Genomic DNA, 10376 nt, shown 5'->3' with positions numbered 1-10376 from the left:
TGAAACCACTATTAGCTCAACCTATATTACAAGCTTTTTGAACGCGCTTTCCTAATATAACATTATGAAAACGCCTTGCTATGACTTGTGCTACCGAAGGCAGCAAATTAGCCAATTGACACCATCCTGCAATCGGAACGGATTTTCTTTCCGGCAGGCTCCCTGCTTTGCTAATGAAACAAGTATTGTCATTGGTTAACTCAAGGCTGTAATTTAATTAGACAGCTCTTAATTAGAACAATCTGCAGAGTGCTGTGAGCATAGTGATTTGTTTGTAGTGTGACATAGGCCTATATTTGATTAGAATATATGGACCCCGACTGTTTCTGATGTAGGCTATATGAACAGGGAAAATAAAAATAAAAGTATAACGGTTCTAAATGTTGTTTTCTACTGTCAGCTCTCACGTCAGCTGCGTTATTTACCTATTTATCCGCGTTATTTACCTATTTATGCGCCAAAGTGCCAAAGTATGTCTGCAGAGGAAACCCAGATATATTATTAACACACCAAAAATGACAGTCCATGACAGGCAGTGCATTTGATGCCTTAAAATGTTTGTGGTATAGCGTGAAATCATGGCGTCCCACTGAAGATGTGTTTATGAGTCCCAGTGCTGATAAATATTTCATGCCCTAAAGTTATGAACCCGTGGACTGATAACAGGGCTGCTTTGGCAAATACATCCCACAGAAAGTAAAGTAAACACCTCAAATAGGTTCGTATTTACATTTGACTTTTTTTGTATTTTGGAGAATTTATTGTACGAGTTAGAGGCTCATTAACTCACATTAATTCTGATTGGTTGCACTAAGTGAAGCATTTCCCACTAAATAATATTGGAAAGGATTAATTACATTTCAGCAGTATACACATCTCTGAGATAACTTGTCATTTGTTTTAGTAAAGGTACGTTTTACATTGAAATGTAAATAAAAGAGAGCATACAAAACAACAACATATTTTTCATTATAGCTACCTGAAGACCTCACGTCAGTTTAATGAATTATTGTCAGGATATTGATCGGGATTAAATGAATTTATGAATATTACAATAAGGTCCGAGAACAACTGAAGCCTTACTGCTTAACTTACTAAGGTTATTTACACAAGGGAAAGTACTTAGAGTTTATTTAACGGTTGTAAGACCTTTTTAAATTGGATTTTTTACACTTCTAGTGCATTGTACACCTGAACTATAATGTAACTTAATATAACCTTTATAAAGTTTATACTACTGCAGTCAGGTAGGTGTTGAACTCTTAACACAATGTTCATTTTTATGTAGATGTATTCAATTGCATTTTATTAAAAGGTTCTTCTCGTGTGTGTAAAATGGGGTAGACAAAACAGAAACAACTTTAAATAAAAAGTAGTGAACATGTGGCCAATAACTGATTATTTTCACTTCACCAAATAACTTTTGGTTTTGTACTGCAGTGTCATTAACTTGCACAGCACTATCTGCCCCAGACGATGTTAAGAAGACCAATCAGGGTTTATTTCTCGGTACATCCACGAGTTACACTCTCTGAGGAACTGCCATCAATCTTTGAAGCTAACAAGAGGGGTCATTACAGTAGGGCTATAGGGTCCAGCAATCTATTCCTGTGAAAAATGCAAGCACAGGCTTGTCGGTGCCCACGTAAAGAGGCCACTCTCTGCTCTCCTCATTACAGGATTATGGTTCACTTCCATCACTGATCTTTAATAAGCAAAATGGGCTGCCCACCCCCACCCCCCTGAACAAACCAATTGTTGAATCACCCATGCAGCAACTCACTTTGACTCCCCAGGTGCTCTGGTGCCTATTTATCAGACTAAGTCCCTTCTTTCTATTGGCTCAGCCAGCTAGTGGACATAACCAAAGAGGGGGGGGGGGGGGGGCTGATTTGTTATGCTGGTGGCCAGCCTTGTCCCTGGGGAAGATAGCATAGTGCAGATTAGGATCTCTTCCCCCTGCCTTGTACCAACCCCTCTATTGACCAGCTGAGCTTAATGCACTGGGTCCTTATGTACAGTTTTAATGCTTTAACTACTCTGAAATCACCATTTAGCTTTAATTCTCTGTCCACATTTACAATTTGTCAATGCAAATGACGTGTAAATTAAAAAGTATTTGAAAATATCTACATTACAAATAAATCTCAATAGATTTTAAAAAAATACTAAAAAGGCATTTTTTAATAAAATCTGTTCTGGTTAGCAATGTTCAGCTGAGCTTAACACAGCGTGTGTGTTTTTTCAGGCCACTGTATCACCATTTTTTATTGTTGTGCCAAAAAAACCTGCTTGCCACCTGGGTCTAATCTAATCAATGTGAATGACAAGGAGAGAAAAAGCCTGAAAGTGAGCACCGGCTTAGGGACTTTACCTAATGCCCAGCACTGTCACTTCAATGATATGATCACGGCACACAAAATGACAACAAAATTATAGCCAGCAAGGATATGGGGACATAGTGTGCTACTCCAGTCAGGTGAAATTGCTTTTTCCGACTATGAAATGGCTTGTCTCTTGTCGGATGGGTAAACATTTCCTTGTCAGGCCAGTAATAAGGAATGAGGCACACTGGGCTGAACTAAGAGGATAGAGCCAAGGTTATTTGGGATTCATGACAGGTAGTGGCTTATATTACAGCAGCACTAAAAATTTCATGGGAATGCATTTAAGATGGCCTTTAAGTTATTTATATGTTGTTTTCCAGACGTCACATTGCAATTTCCATCAATAAATCAAAGTGAAGTATTACTTCCTTTCTTCAAAGCTCTTGAAGGCAATAGCTGTATTCACCTTAGTTTTTTAATTACCTAGCATGACAAATCCGATCAAGTGTGGGGGTGCTTTGTGTTTTGCTAACATAACTATTGCCCCCTGTGGTTTCCTGCCATCAGTGATCTGCTCTGTCAGAGGGAATCAGGGTGCTCTTTGACAAGAAAGACAGCTGGAGGCCTGCTAAGGGGCACAGTGGACAGTTGTGGCTTTTAAACCCTTATTATCTGTCCTCCCTGGACACAACAAGACACGCGTCTACGCAGAAGTGCACTCCTACACCTGCTCATTATTGATGTCCGGACGCAACCGTGATTCCTTACCACAAAGCTCACAGCAAATTAACCTCAGGACAGGTGATCGTGATGTTCAGTGGAAGCACAAGTGACATGGCTCCTGTGCTAATACCTGAGCCTGCACTCTAGAGATTATTCCAAAACAAATATTTATACATGTTCTGATTTATCTGGAACAGAGAACAATGCAAGATAAGAGAGATTCTATTTAATTTTTTGTTTTAAATAGTAATTGATGTCTCTATTGTATTTAGCTATACAAAAATACAAATGAAAGAATAATACTCAAACTGTATTATTTGAGGTAAATACATTCAGTTTATTGATTTATGACCTGACAATGCACAACTGAAATTTAATTCAGTACATTTTTTTGTTGCAAGGTCATCTCTGACCAATGTCTTGTTTAAAAGATCAGCACTTTGCTATTCAATATTCCTGCACCACATGTGTTTATCTCTTGATTAAGGTAGAGGGTAAAGCAGATGTTGTTGTTAGTTATTTTTATCTTCTGTCTTTATTGCTTTTTACATAACCGGACAGTTACAGTGTGGCAATTAACACTCCTATAGTCTACTTTTTATGAAAGAATGCGCCATGAGCTCTCAACTCAGTGACTCCCCTTTGAAAAAATAGACTTCAGATGACGGGGAAATTAATGCATGATTATAAATGTGTGATTTTTATTTCATACCTATTTTGTAGCAAATGGCACTTGTGAAATATAATAATCCTCTGGGTGCTGCACACCCTGAGAGAGCAGTGCCAAATGCCTCTTGCTCTCCGATGTGTATTATCATGCTTAACAAAGGGTGAGGATATAATGTCAGGAATCACAAAGTTAGTTGAAGGGCTAATGTCACTACGAAAACTTCTTTTATCACCTGCGAGTGACCCGTTATCAACTGTTTGGTTTGTTGCTAGTCTCTTTAAATTTTAAAGAGCCTGTGTGACCCGGGGAGTGCAGTTGGGGTTTGTGACCATTTTGTTATTTCTGCTGCCATGCACTGTCAGACGTCTGCAAGTGAAGAACATGGCCCCTGTCCCCAGTAAGCCCAAGGCATGAAAAATTCAGACTAACTCTACTTTTTAAGCCATTTCTGATGAAAAGCACACAGAAATGGAACTGACTTATGCCAAATGAATCTCATTGAATTGATGTGATTGTGAGGCTGATGTTTGTAACATTGAAATTATTTATAAAACATCAGTTCCATTTTAAGAGTATGGCCATGCCATGAAGTGTGCACTTACTCCTTTGAGAATCCTCTGAGGTTTTCATTTGAGCACTATATCAGACTAAAGCTGAACAGTGATATGACAAAAAGAAGAAGACTGTAAATCCAGCAACGGAAGCTTAGCCTTTTTATGCAAACCTGCATTGCTTGAACAGGATGGAAATAAGTACTTATGACCCAGTCACAGCGGTTTCTGCCAGATTATTGTTTTATCAATAGTTTATGATGAATGATCTATAAACAACAAATTATAAACCTGTTATCTGATGGATCAATAACATGTTTTCCATAAATACTTTTTATTGTATGTTACTGGTGATTTACCTTAGTAGAAATACTTTTCAAATAAAACACAAATGCTGCACAGATGTCTTAAAAAAATAAACAAAATTCTCCGGTTGAAGAGAAAATATTTTGGGGCACAGTAGGAGCAAACAGGCGACTGTCGTGTTACAAGAATAATCTTCATTAAAATCACAGGCAACACCACCAGGCCAACACACAGCTCATTGGGAATGCGGTGTGAAAAGAGAGGCCCACAGATTATCACTCTGCGTAACTCATGTTTAATTTATCCAGGAGCAATATTGTCAAGAGCCCTACCATTCCTAGGAACTAGATGCTGAGAAAAAGCTGGAATAAGACTCAGGGATGCCCAAAAATAACACAGGCTTCGAGTAAAATGCAGCAAAATGGAGAGAACAAACTTGAGAGTGGAAGCATTAGAGACATCTTTGATATGTTTAGCACAGCTTCACAACAGTGTAATATAGCTGCTTTAGGATGGTAAATATTTCAAAAGATGACTTGTAAATGGACCTGACGATAAAGTGTTCACGCAACAACAAGACATGATACACGGCACTTAACCTGTGCCCCTCCACAACAAACCCTATCGTGTAATCCTTAGATCTTAGCAGTTAGAGCAGAAAATGCAAAATAGACTTACATTCGACTTTAAAAAGTATCTTAAACCAATTTCTGTGTGCTCTGTGGTGTGTGTTTTTTTTCTCCTCCTCCTCCTCCTCCTCTTCCCCATGGCTGAGTGAAATGGAATTGCCTCTCACATTCAAAGACAGCTCTAGGAAGGTGATAATAGAGCTACTCCCTGCTGTCTGCAGGCAGGAAATAGGAAAGTGGCATATGGGGCCAGGAACCAAATAGAGAGGAAATGTGACCAGGCAAGGGAAGGAACTAAAGCAAAGGTTAATGATCAGTTCTGAATTCTACAGGGAAGACTACCATGTTCCAAGTTGAGAGGAAAAATAAATGTGACATGATTTATGTCTCCACCGCTCACATCTAGGCCGTCACAAACAAACATGTGGAAACCAGTTTAGATAGATAGATAGATAGATAGATAGATAGATAGATAGATAGATAGATAGATAGATAGATAGATAGATAGATAGATAGATAGATAGATAGATAGATAGATAGATAGATAGATAGATAGATAGATAGATAGATAGATAGATAGATAGATAGATAGATAGATAGATAGATAGATAGATAGATAGATAGATAGATAGATAGATAGATAGATAGATAGATAGATAGATAGATACTTTATTGATCCCAATGTTTTCTTTTCTTGAAAAACTTTAACAACGGTAATCAATGCAGTGATCCATTTGCTCTTCTTTTTTTTGTTAGCAATATTAATGTGTAATCCATAAAAAAATATATATATATCACACAGTGACATCATTTCACACTGATGGTAAAGATGAGAATTACAGACAGTACCGTATAATCATGAGGATATACGTCTTTCGTAGTGACAGTTTTCTCCAACAAGTGTGACTGACCGCTGGCTGATGTCCTACTGTTGCCTTTATAGCAGCCTGAAACGCTTTTCCGGCCTGCAGCATCTCCAAGAGCCTTTAGGGAGTGATTGGCTCTTTAGATGACCAGCAAAGCAAGCCGCTAACAGGGACTAAATTTAGAAAAGATTCAGTGAAAAAAAAGGAGAAGCTAAATCACACAACGACTGAAAGCGTTTGCAGTGTATGGAAGTGAAAACATGAAAATTAGTGCTGTGAGTGCAATGCAGTGGGTGTGTTGTCATTACAGGTCATATGGGCAACATTAGCAGGGAGTTGCCTTCAAATTTTCACCCTGTTACCACACCTTGGTTGAAAGACTGTGCCCTTTCACCACAAAGTTGAATTCCCAACCTTCAACTAACAGTGACATCTGCAGTAAGAATTCAATTTGAAGCAATTTGCACTCAGTTTGAGCTTCTGATAACATTTGTTGTAAACTGTATTTTTAGTAATGTGAAGGAGTGGGTGACACCAAGGACAGATTAAAATAAAGAGTGACTGAAGCTGTGAAGTCAAGGATCAACTGTCAATGTAAATGTGGAAGCATTTAAGTTATAATCACGTGTAATATACAATATATAAAAAACATATATATACAAAACATCCAGTATGGAGATTGAATGTAAAACTACATAACACAGTTTATATCATATCTATTGCTGGTATCGCAGACTGTTGTAGTAACAGCTGGACTTAAAGACAAAACATCATCACACAGGCCGGCTTTTTCCAGATCTGACAGCTAGATCATTTGAAGCTAACAAGATAACACTTAAATGCAAAGGTGACATGACAGTGTCTTCGGAGCCAGATGGATCGATACTCAGCTTGGCTCGTCAGGATCTTGGAGCAGTGGTTCTGCAGCCATGTTTTTTCTGTTTTCTGTTTTTTTTTACACTGCCATCCTGAAAATAGGCTATCACTGTCTGCCACAATGTCTGGTACGTTAACAATGAGCAGATTTCCTTTCTTATGTTGCAGCTGAAATATTGATACAGTCAATTTCACAAAACAGCCAGGAGTCCAGAGGTTCCTTTTTATTATTTTTATAAAAACCTTAAAAGTGCTTAAGTTCACTTAAGCTACAGTTTGAGCTCTATAAATGTTCGACAAAGTGTAAAGGGAGTAGCAAATGCCAGAAAAGAGATAGACGTGCATGCAGGTGACTAGAAATATCTATGGAAGAAGATTTTTTTATCAAAAATTAAAAGTAATTGGTGGCCATAATTATAAGACTAAAATCATCAATGATCCAGCAACTTGTAGTCGCAGTCAAAAGGCGCTCGAGGAAGCGTACTTTTCCAAAACGTCCCCCAAGTGAAACGGCCAAGAAATCCCGTAGATCAGTAAGAAAATCTCGGCAAGTTGCCTTGGTGACCATCCAGGCTGCACCGACTGGCACTATCTCAATTTTTTCCCCTCTCTCACATCAACATCTAAACACTTAAATAAAAAATCAAATTCTATCTTTCAAATATTCAACAGTCCCTTTTCCCTGGGAGAGGTAAGGAGTATTGTTGAATAATGCAGCCAGACAGGGATCTCCCAGAGCTGGTCTCTACAGGCATCACTGAATAGGTCTGATCCCACTTGAGTAGCATCTATCATGGTGACATCATCATTCACACAAGGAGATATGATCAGACGGTAGTACACTACTCTACTACTTGAGCCAACTCTAAAGCAGGCAGTGGTGTTACTCATTTAAACCAAGCTACTGGCCATCTGTTGATGCTAAAATCATGGTTTGACTGCCATGTCTAAATCAAACACCATCAGTATGCCTTTATTGCCTTCTACCGAGCGTGACCATGTTTTCGTGAAAAAAAATTGGTAGCTTGTGAGACACTCGCATATTCTCTTTTACCTTGTGTGATTCTGGTGGGTGGTAAATGTAAAAAAAACACACACAGGGACAAGCTGCTTATGAAGATGAAAACAACATCTACATGCAGCAGCAGCAGCAGCAGCAGCAGCAGCAGCAGGTCTCAGATTAGGGCACTGGGAGCACTTTGCAGGTTGTTGTCACAGGTATGACGGGGAGAAGTGCGCTTGTTATCCCCAGGTTACCAAAGGTGTGAACAAAATATGCAGCCAATTTGTTTGGTGCAGAATTAGAAGGGGGGAAAAACATTGCAGGAGCATGATTTGGTTTATCTCTACCTGTCTCTCATCTGCTTCCTGTTTACAATGTGTATTTCAGGCTTCTTCTTTCCTGTTTTTTGGCCGCTTTAACTATCTTTGACTGATTATAACAAATGTGCTCTTAGGTTTGCATCTGAACACGTATGTTGTGGTTCAAATTGTTATTTTTTTACTGAGCCCGAGTGACATCAAATCAACAACTTAACAACACCCGACACAGCTTTAAGAAGAAAGCCATCCAATCCACAAAGCTCAATCGAATCACAAGGACAAAGAGAGAGTGTGAGCATTGGCACAGGAATGACTGATCTTGGGGGAATTGGCAAGACCAACAGCAAGCAAGTGTATTACATATGGCGTGCCATTTTCACAGCTTCCACAAAGAGAACACAAAAAGTGTTATATCTCACTATCTACGTCGAATAAACAACAACCAGAATATGCTGAATCTGTTTAATACTGTAACAAAGACTTGAGGTAAACGGAGCTGGTGGAAGATTTTTCAGTTTAAATTCGAGTTTAGAGTATAGCAAGATGATAAGTCGCGTAGTTTGAGTGTCGCAAGGACGATAAATGAAGCCGTCCTCCCACTAATTCTATGAGGTGTCAGTCAGGAAACTGGCCTGCCAGGATGACTTTCAGCTCTAATCAAGCCAGATGGTTTCTTAACACTGAATATATGAATTGATTTGTATGCAGCATCTCTTACATACGAGCATCTCCACTCATGACATTAAGGTGGTCATGAGGACATGAGAGCTATGGTAACTCTGAGCATTGGGAAACTGTTCAGATATCAATATGACTAACATTTCCGCTGTGTTTGTGTCTGTTATGTTGACAAAGTGTTTGGAAAAGGCTTCGTCGTCACAACTGTACACAGCTCACACCTCAAGTGTTAAATTCTTCGTCGTAATCCACTACACTTTATTGCTATCATTAGATGGATCGCTGCACTTTCCCCATGGTGTGAACGGCTATCAATTATGCAGCCATCTTTCAATTATTGTATATTGTTAAAGTACCTGCTAATGAATTGTGAAACTACTGTGTTATGGTGTGATTTTACTGGGCAAAACCAGCTACTGTACATCGCCTTTTTCAATTAAAGCTGGGTGGCATTTTTTTCAGTCATTAAGCACATTTGGTGTAAGGATGTCCACCTTGCACTTAGTCAAAGGTGTTTCTGCAGTTGCTGATAGCCGGCAGCATTTCAGCCCCAATGCAAAGCCAATGCTGCATGTAAGAAGACCCCGAGGACAACACACGAGTACCCACTGTGATTTTCACTGGGGATTTTGATATTCACACCTGTACTAGGTGTTGTTTGGGAGTCTGATAAGCATGTGTGAAACCAGAGGGGTGAATACAATTGGGAACCTTATTTGAGGGGACATATCTTTTTAGATATATGTCTATCAAGGAAAGCGCTGCTGTTTTGTGTTTTCATTTTCAACAATAAGAAGGGACAAAGCCAATCAAGCACGGTGTATCTTAGATACGAGCCATGTGTCTAATTGAAGCTGCACATGGCCATATGGGCATGTGCGAAAAATAGAATGTCCAACAACTACATAAGGATTCGAGCAGCACGTGGACAAATAAAATATTTCCAACATCATTGCCAGTCGGTGACTACACAGCTCATGAAGGGAGGATTTATTTCAAAGCCATTCTACTACGAGAGAGAATTTACCAAGCTGTGTACAAGGCAAAATCATTTTCAGAGTATGAAGAAATTGCAGACCTTATCCTTACAGGATCAGAGGCTGAAAAACAAAGTGCATGAGAGTTGCTCCTCCTCTCTCTACATTTGTGATGTTCAGAGGCAGCCTGTTATCAGAGGTGTTAATTGGCAAATTCAGTACAAGTCAAGAGCATGTTCCCTGTCGTCCTCGCCCGGCAAGGCTAGGTCATTAAACCGAGAATGGATTCTTTCATGCTGCCTTAACCCTTGAATTGCAAGTTACCATTCTGCAAACATCGCCATGCTCCATCCCACCCCCATGTGTCAAGAGGAGAAAAAAACAACCTATACTGATTTAAAAGAGACAATAAGATAACAAGAGGATGCCATCTTGAGAGCCAGACTTTCA

This window comes from Eleginops maclovinus, chromosome 7, assembly GCF_036324505.1.
Source record: "Eleginops maclovinus isolate JMC-PN-2008 ecotype Puerto Natales chromosome 7, JC_Emac_rtc_rv5, whole genome shotgun sequence".
NCBI lineage: Eukaryota > Metazoa > Chordata > Actinopteri > Perciformes > Eleginopidae > Eleginops > Eleginops maclovinus.
Note: the sequence above shows the minus strand (reverse complement) of the source record.